General features: G+C 38.6%; 1 non-coding gene across 1 annotated transcript; it reads right to left on the minus strand.

Moving 5' to 3' along the window:
- Positions 1-903: 903 nt before the first annotated feature.
- On the minus strand, positions 904-1,011 carry LOC112700055 (small nucleolar RNA R71). The gene has a single exon (XR_003152979.1). It is a non-coding gene; the product is annotated as a small nucleolar RNA R71 (small nucleolar RNA).
- Positions 1,012-8,371: the final 7,360 nt, after the last annotated feature.

An 8,371-nucleotide genomic window follows, 5' to 3' on the forward strand; every position in this document is an offset into this window, starting at 1 on the left:
ATCTTTTTAAAACTATATATTTTCAATCATATATTCTTAATCACATCTTTTTCAAAAATAATTTTCAATCATATCTTATTTATTTCTAATTTCAAAATCTTTTTCAAAAATCACTTTACTTCTTTTTCAATCTTAGTTTTCGAAAATCATCAATCAATTTTCAAAATGTTTTTAAAATCTTTTTAATTTATTTCTTCCCTTCTTCTCACATCCTTCTATTTATGGACTAACATGTACAATTAGAACTCTATCTTTCTAAGTTCGAATTCATCTACCTCTTCCTTCTATCTTTCTTTTCCTCTGACACCTCAAGGAATCTCTATACTGTGACATAGAGGATTCTATATTTTCTTGTTCTCTTCTCTTTCATATGAGCAGGAGCAAAGACAAAAGCATTCTTGTTGAGGCTGACCCTGAACTTGAAAGGACCTTGAAGCAAAAGCTAAGAGAAGCTAAAGCACAACTCTCTATAGAGGACCTAACAGACATCTTCAAATAAGAAGAAGACATGGCAGCCGAAAACAACAACAATGCAAGCAAGGTGCTTGGTGACTTTACTGCACCTACTTCCGACTTCTATAGGAGAAGCATCTCTATCCCTGCCATTGGAGTAAACAACTTTGAGCTTAAGCCTCAATTAGTTTCTCTAATGCAACAGAACTGCAAGTTCCATGGACTTCCATTGGAAGATCCTTGTCAGTTTTTAACTGAATTCTTGCAAATCTGTAACACTGTCAAGACCAATGGGGTTGACCCTGAGTCTACAGACTTATGCTATTCCCTTTTGCTGTAAGAGACAGAGCTAGGATATGGTTGGACTCACAACCTAAAGAAAGCCTGAACTCTTGGGAAAAGCTAGTTAATGTCTTCTTGGCAAAGTTCTTTCCACCTCAAAAATTGAGTAAGCTTAGAGTGGAAGTCCAAACCTTCAGACAGAAGGAAGGAGAATCCCTCTATGAAGCTTGGGAGAGATACAAACAATTGATCAGAAAGTGTCCTTCTGACATGCTTTCTGAATGGATCATCATAGGTATCTTCTATGATGGTCTGTCTGAACTGTCCAAGATGTCATTGGATAGCTCTGCTGGAGGATCTCTTCATCTGAAGAAAACGCCTGCAGAAGCTCAAGAACTGATTGAAAAGGTTGCAAATAACCAATTCATGTACACTTCTGAAAGGAACCCTGTGAACAATGGGACGAATCAGAAGAAAGGAGTTCTTGAGATTGATACTCTGAATGCCATATTGGCTCAGAACAAAATACTGACTCAACAAGTCAATATGATTTCTCAAAGTCTGTCTGGAATGCAAGCTGCACCAGGCAGTACTAAGGACGCTTCATCTAAAGAAGAAGCTAATGATCCTGAGAACCCTTCAATGGAAGAGGTGAATTACATGGGAGAACCCTATGGAAACACCTATAATCCTCCATGGAGAAATCATCCAAATCTCTCATGGAAGGATCAACAGAGACCTCAACAAGGTTTCAACAACAATAACGGTGGAAGAAACAGGTTTAGCAGTAGCAAGTCTTTTCCATTATCTTCTCAGCAACAGACAGAGAATTCTAAGCAGAGCCACTCTGACTTAGCAACCATGGTCTCTGATCTAATCAAAACCACTGAAAGTTTCATGACTGAAACAAGATCCTCCATTAGAAACTTGGAGGCACAAGTGGGTCAGCTGAGTAAGAAAGTTACTGAACTCCCTCCTAGTACTCTTCCAAGCAATACAGAAGAGAATCCAAAAGGAGAGTGCAAGGCCATCAACATGGCCAAACTTGGAGGGGAGAAAGAGGCAGTGAGCGCCACTGAGGAAGACCTCAATGGACGTCCACTGGCCTCCAATGAGTTCCCTAATGAGGAACCATGGGAATCTGAGGCTCACACTGAGACCATAGAGATTCCATTGGATTTACTTCTGCCATTCATGAGCTCTGATGAGTATTCTTCCTCTGAAGAGGATGACGATGTCACTGAAGAGCAAGTTGCTAAGTACCTTGGAGCAATTATGAAGCTAAATGACAAGTTATTTGGTAATGAGACTTGGGAGGATGAACTCCCTTTGCTCATCAAAGAACTGGATGACTTGACTTGGCAGAGATTACCTCAAAAGAGACAGGACCCTGGGAAGTTCTCAATACCTTGTACAGTAGGCACCATGACCTTCAAGAAGGCTCTGTGTGACCTAGGGTCAAGCATAAACCTCATGCCTCTCTCTGTAATGGAGAAGCTAGGGATCTTTGAGGTGCAAGTGATGTGCGGAAAATGATCCGACACAAAACTCACCGGCAAGTGCACCGGGTCGCATCAAGTAATAAAAACTCACGAGAGTGAGGCCGATCCCACAGGGATTGAAGGATTGAGCAATTTTGGTTTAGTGGTTGATTTAGTCAAGCGAATCAAGATTTGGTTGAGTGATTTGTGATTTGCAAAAATGAAATTGCATTGAAAGTAAAGGGAATGTGTAAATTGCATGAAATTAAAGAGGGCAAGGAATTAAAGTGCTGAATCTTAAAGAACAAGAAATTAAATGGCAAAAACTTAGAATGTAAGAAATGTAGATTGTGGAATCTTAAAGTGCAAGGAATGTAAACGGCTGGAATTGTAAAGGGGATTGGGGATTGGATTTGCAGAATTTAAACAAGGAAAAGTAAATTGCATCAAACAGAAGCGTAAAAGAGGGTTTGGGTTGAATCGAATCTGAAGCAAAACAAGTAAATGAACATGAAAAGCAAAAACAGAATGTAAACTTTGGAATCAGATCTCAGGACCTAGAGACTAGAAAACCAAGTCTAGATCTCAATGCCTTCCTAGATCCAACAAGAACAATTGCAAGGGAAATGTAAATTTGCAAAGAAAGTAGATGAAGAGCAATTAACCGAAACTGAAATTCAATTAAGCAGTAAATAAACAGAAAGATCCAAGGATGAGATTGAAACAGAATTTCTTCAATTCTCCAACCCAAGATCCAAGTCAATTGTAATTGAAATTGAAAGCAATAAAACTAAGAGGAAGAGAAGTGAATTCTCCTTCCCCGAGACTAAGAAATTAAAGATCACTCAATAACAAAAGCTCTCCGAAAACTACTCTAAAAACTAAAAGGAAAAACTCCCTATGAAAACTAAAAAGAAAGCTCCCCATGAAAACTTGAATTCTCTCCTATTTATACACTTTCTTCAAATGATCTTCAAGCCTTGAGTTGGGCCTTTGCTCTTGGTGGAATTCGGTTGAGAGAGGCTTTGGTTGATTGCTCTTGGAGTTTGGAGAGGAATCAAAGTGAACCAATTGAACAGGGTTGGAGTTTTGCAAAAGTTTGAGTAAAAGTTTGAGGCTAACTTTTACTCTAACTTTTCACCTCAGCCTCCTCATTTTGCTGATACCAACGTTGGTGCAAAAGTTAGGGGTCTAACTTTTGCTCCAACGTTGGCCTTCCTTAGAGCACTTATGGTGCCAACGTTAGCCCAAAAGTTAGGGGCTAACGTTGGCGCAAACTTTTGGTGCCCAGGGAGAGTTTTGCATGTGCCAACGTTAGCCCAAAAGTTAGGGGCTAACGTTGGGGCAAACTTTTCACCCAAAAGTTTGTGCAAAAGTTTGAGACTAACTTTTGGTCTAGCTTTTTGCTTCCTGGTTCATTTTTACTTATTCCATTGTCCTTTCTTACTCTAGCCATTCCTTCTTGCTTCAACCTTTCTCCAAGCTTTCTTCACCTATCATTAATCAACCAAACACATCAAAACTATGCTCAAAATCATGAGATATTCATTCTATCATAATATGTAACAATTATAGCATCAAACCTCATGAAATTGCATTAATTTATCTATTGTTGATTCAATCAAAGGAAGCATGAAAATCTACCCAAATTGGCTTGCTTAGACCTCAAGAAAGTACATAATTCAAGTGAAAACAAAAGAAAAAGACTAGTGAAACAAGGCTAAGATGACTTGTCATCACAACACCAAACTTAAAGCTTGCTTGTCCCCAAGTAAGAAATGAATTATGCTCAGAGGTTCTTTCAATTAAGATGGATTGAAGAACACTTGTAAAGTACAGTGAGTGAAGTGATTAAGTAACAGTGGGGTGAACTCTAAATTATTTGCTCATGCAAGGGCTTCAGTGCTCACTAGTCCTTACATATTGGGAGTCGTAGGTCTTAGGATTTTCATCCGAATGGTATCATAGAGATCTCTTTATATGTAATCACCTTGAAGCAGCTTATAGTTTCTGTGCTTTGGCCTCGACTCTAAGTGTCATGTCTCAAAGCGGCTCTTTAAATAAGTTTTCAATCAATACTCCTAAACCAGTTGGTTTTAAGGTATTAGGTGTTAAAGCACCCCTAAGGATTTACTTGCTCAAGCCTCTTTCCTTGACACACTTCAACCACAAGCATTTACTAGGATAGCAACTCTTTGAGTTTTTGTTTCTTTCTTTCTTTTTCTGCCTAGTAATTGATGCTCAGAGCCTTGGGCCATGTTCTTTTTGTTTTTGTATTTTCTTTACTTTTCTTTTTGTTTTGTTTGCTGCTTCTCGGATCAATTGATTTTTGAGAATCTCCACAATACTTCTTTGAACTTCATATCCTGCCTATGAGCTCCCATGCAAGTTTTCACAAGCATGCAACCTCAATACATAATCATACAACTAGAACCACCACTTCTCCTAATCTTTTGCTTACCTCAAAATTGTTTAATTCCTCAATCCTTCGTTTCAAAGAACTTTCATGTGATGCATTCTTGAAAATTGAGTGCAAACAAGTTTTGAAGATAAGAATGTTGTGAATAATCAAGCATCTTGCTTATTGAATTATAAAGAAAGACTATGCTATGCAGGAAGGCAGAGGTATATAAAGAAAACTATACTATGCAGACAGGCAGGACAAATAAGGATACAATCCAACTTTCAATTACAGCAATATTTGATGTAAAACAATCACTTAACAATACAACCTGTTGGAGTTCACTTGCTTTCCTTCTTCTCATCATCATCAATGCTGACTTTCATGTTCATCTTTCACCTCTTTGGTTGATGATGCTAAAAATCTCCAAAAGTTTGTATGATATTCTGCAGTGATATTGGAAGTTGCTTGTTCCCTAAGCAACTTAGAAACAGTGGTTAGTCTGCATGATTTATTTGTGGGCTTTTTGAACTTACTTTGGTGTGGGAACACCAAACTTAGTACCTTGCCAAAGGTTTTCATTAACCATGTGTGAAATTCTTTTTTACTTTCTCAAAAGTAATAAGGCTGAAAACTAGAAAACAGCAAAATAGTTAACTAATTCATCCAGTATGCTTGAAGCCCATATTATGCATAAGGTGAGAATGTGTGTTATAATGGGATTTTGGTGGAACACCAAACTTAGAATTCTTCATTCTCCCTTAGATTGTTTTGGTGTGCAACACCAAACTTAGCTTCTTGCAATCTAGATAAAGCTAGTTAACCTTTTTATTGAAATAGATATGAAAAGAAAACTACCTCAGGTTGGGTTGCCTCCCAACAAGCGCTCTTTTATTGTCACTAGCTTGACATTCTCTATGATTGCTCAGCTCAGATTCTGAGTATCCTTCACCTTGTCCCATTGTTTTTCCAAGTGAGGCTTTGCTTTGTGCTGCTCATCCCGGATGAGTGATTCTTTTTTGTTAGCCCTCTCCTCACTTATTTCTGTGAGGTTCTTGGCTAATTGTTCCATTTGCCTCTCAATTCTTCCGAGTGAGTCCTCATGGTTCTTGCTTATCATCTCTTGATGTTTCATCATTCTCTCTACTAAGATTTTCAGATTAGTGATCCTCTGAGAGTCTTGTGAGATTGGTTGGTTGTGGGGTGTTAGGGGTTGGAAGGGTGGGTAGTGTGGTGGTATGCAGTGATTGTTGTTGGTATGGTGAATTTTTTGCAGGTTTGGGAAATTGGGGTTGTTGTAATTGAAGTCCTTTTGTTCCTGATATTGAGATTCCCTCATTCTTAGATAAGAATGTGGCTTCCATAGTGGAAATTGTGCCTTCACTGTAGTAGAATGGAGAAAATCAATTTGTCTAGCTATTGACTCCAATTGTTGCTGAGTTTGCTGATGTAGCTGTTTGCTTTGATTCATGACTGCCTTCATTCCTTCAAGATTCATTATCTCCTTTTCTGTAGTTGCATTCTGTGGGGTCTCAAATGAGTGTTGGTTATTGGCTCTCTTGTCATTGAGCTCTGCAGTTCCTTGGCCAGCTGCTGTTGCTTTGAGAAGGTCATCTGAGACGTAATCCACCGCTCTTCTTGTTTCTGGGGTTAATCCTTCATAGAACGCTTGGAAACCCACTTTGTCATTTGCTTTCTTGTATCTTTCCCATGCTTTGAACAATGGTTCTTCCTCTCCTTGTATGAATGGATGTATTCCCTCTTTCATCTTGATGTTTTGTTAGGATGAGGAGAATTTGGCCAGAAATTTGGTAACCAAATCGTCCCAACTAGTAAAACTTCCCTAGGGAAAGGTTTCAAACCATTGTGCAGCTTCATCCCTTAGTGAGAAGGGAAATAACAAGAGCTTACAGGTGTCATGATTTACACCATCGGGGTTGACAGCACCACAAGACCTTAGAAAAATGGATATATGCTGTTCAGGATCTTCCACTGGGTTTCCGCCGTAGGAACAATTTTTCTTGATTAATGTGATGAGTTGCGGCTTCATGTTGTGGTGTTCTTCTTTCTCAGAAACTCCTTCTTCAATGATATCCTTCCCTCTGGCTGCTCTTCTTTCCTGTGACATATAAATCAATCACAAGGAATACACAGTGGTATTTTTGAGAATAGAGTGTAGTTAATTGAGACAAAACCTCAAACAGTTAGCGTGTTAATAGAGGCAAATCTTCAAACAGTTAGTGGGTTAGTCAAAAATAAAGAAAAAGTGCTTGATCTAAACTACCACCTCACTTAATCATTGTCAATCTATTCAATCCCCGGCAACGGCACCAAAAACTTGATGTGCGGAAAACGATCCGACACAAAACTCACCGGCAAGTGCACCGGGTCGCATCAAGTAATAAAAACTCACGGGAGTGAGGTCGATCCCACAGGGATTGAAGGATTGAGCAATTTTGGTTTAGTGGTTGATTTAGTCAAGCGAATCAAGATTTGGTTGAGTGATTTGTGATTTGCAGAAATGAAATTGCATTGAAAGTAAAGGGAATGTGTAAATTGCATGAAATTAAAGAGGGCAAGGAATTAAAGTGCTGAATCTTAAAGAACAAGAAATTAAATGGCAAAAACTTAGAATGTAAGAAATGTAGATTGCGGAATCTTAAAGTGCAAGGAATATAAACGGCTGGAATTGTAAAGGGGATTGGGGATTGGATTTGCAGAATTTAAACAAGGAAAAGTAAATTGCATCAAACAGAAGCGTAAAAGAGGGTTTGGGTTGAATCGGATCTGAAGCAAAACAAGTAAATGAACATGAAAAGCAAAAACAGAATGTAAACTTTGGAATCAGATCTCAGGACCTAGAGACTAGAAAACCAAGTATAGATCTCAATGCCTTCCTAGATCCAACAAGAACAATTGCAAGGGAAATGTAAATTTGCAAAGAAAGTAGATGAAGAGCAATTAACCGAAACTGAAATTCAATTAAGCAGTAAATAAATAGAGAGATCCAAGGATGAGATTGAAACAGAATTTCTTCAATTCTCCAACCCAAGATCCAAGACAATTGTAATTGAAATTGAAAGCAATAAAACTAAGAGGAAGAGAAGTGAATTCTCCTTCCCCGAGACTAAGAAATTAAAGATCACTCAATACCAAAAGCTCTCCGAAAACTATTCTAAAAACTAAAAGGGAAAACTCCCTATGAAAACTAAAAAGAAAGCTCCCCATGAAAACTTGAATTCTCTCCTATTTATACACTTTCTTCAAATGATCTTCAAGCCTTGAGTTGGGCCTTTGCTCTTGGTGGAATTGGGTTGAGAGAGGCCTTGGTTGATTGCTCTTGGAGTTTGGAGAGGAATCAAAGTGAACCAATTGAACCGGGTTAGAGTTTTGCAAAAGTTTGAGTAAAAGTTTGAGTAAAAGTTTGAGGCTAACTTTTACTCTAACTTTTCACCTCAGCCTCCTCATTTTGCTGATACCAACGTTGGTGCAAAAGTTAGGGGTCTAACTTTTGCTCCAACGTTGGCCTTCCTTAGTGCACTTATGGCGCCAACGTTAGCCCAAAAGTTAGGGGCTAACGTTGGCGCAAACTTTTGGTGCCCAGGGAGAGTTTTGCATGTGCCAACGTTAGCCCAAAAGTTAGGGGCTAACGTTGGGGCAAACTTTTCACCCAAAAGTTTGGGCAAAAGTTTGAGGCTAACTTTTGGTCCAGCTTTTTGCTTCCTGGTTCATTTTTACTTATTCCATTGTCCTT

Source organism: Arachis hypogaea, chromosome 6, assembly GCF_003086295.3.
Source record: "Arachis hypogaea cultivar Tifrunner chromosome 6, arahy.Tifrunner.gnm2.J5K5, whole genome shotgun sequence".
Lineage (NCBI taxonomy): Eukaryota > Viridiplantae > Streptophyta > Magnoliopsida > Fabales > Fabaceae > Arachis > Arachis hypogaea.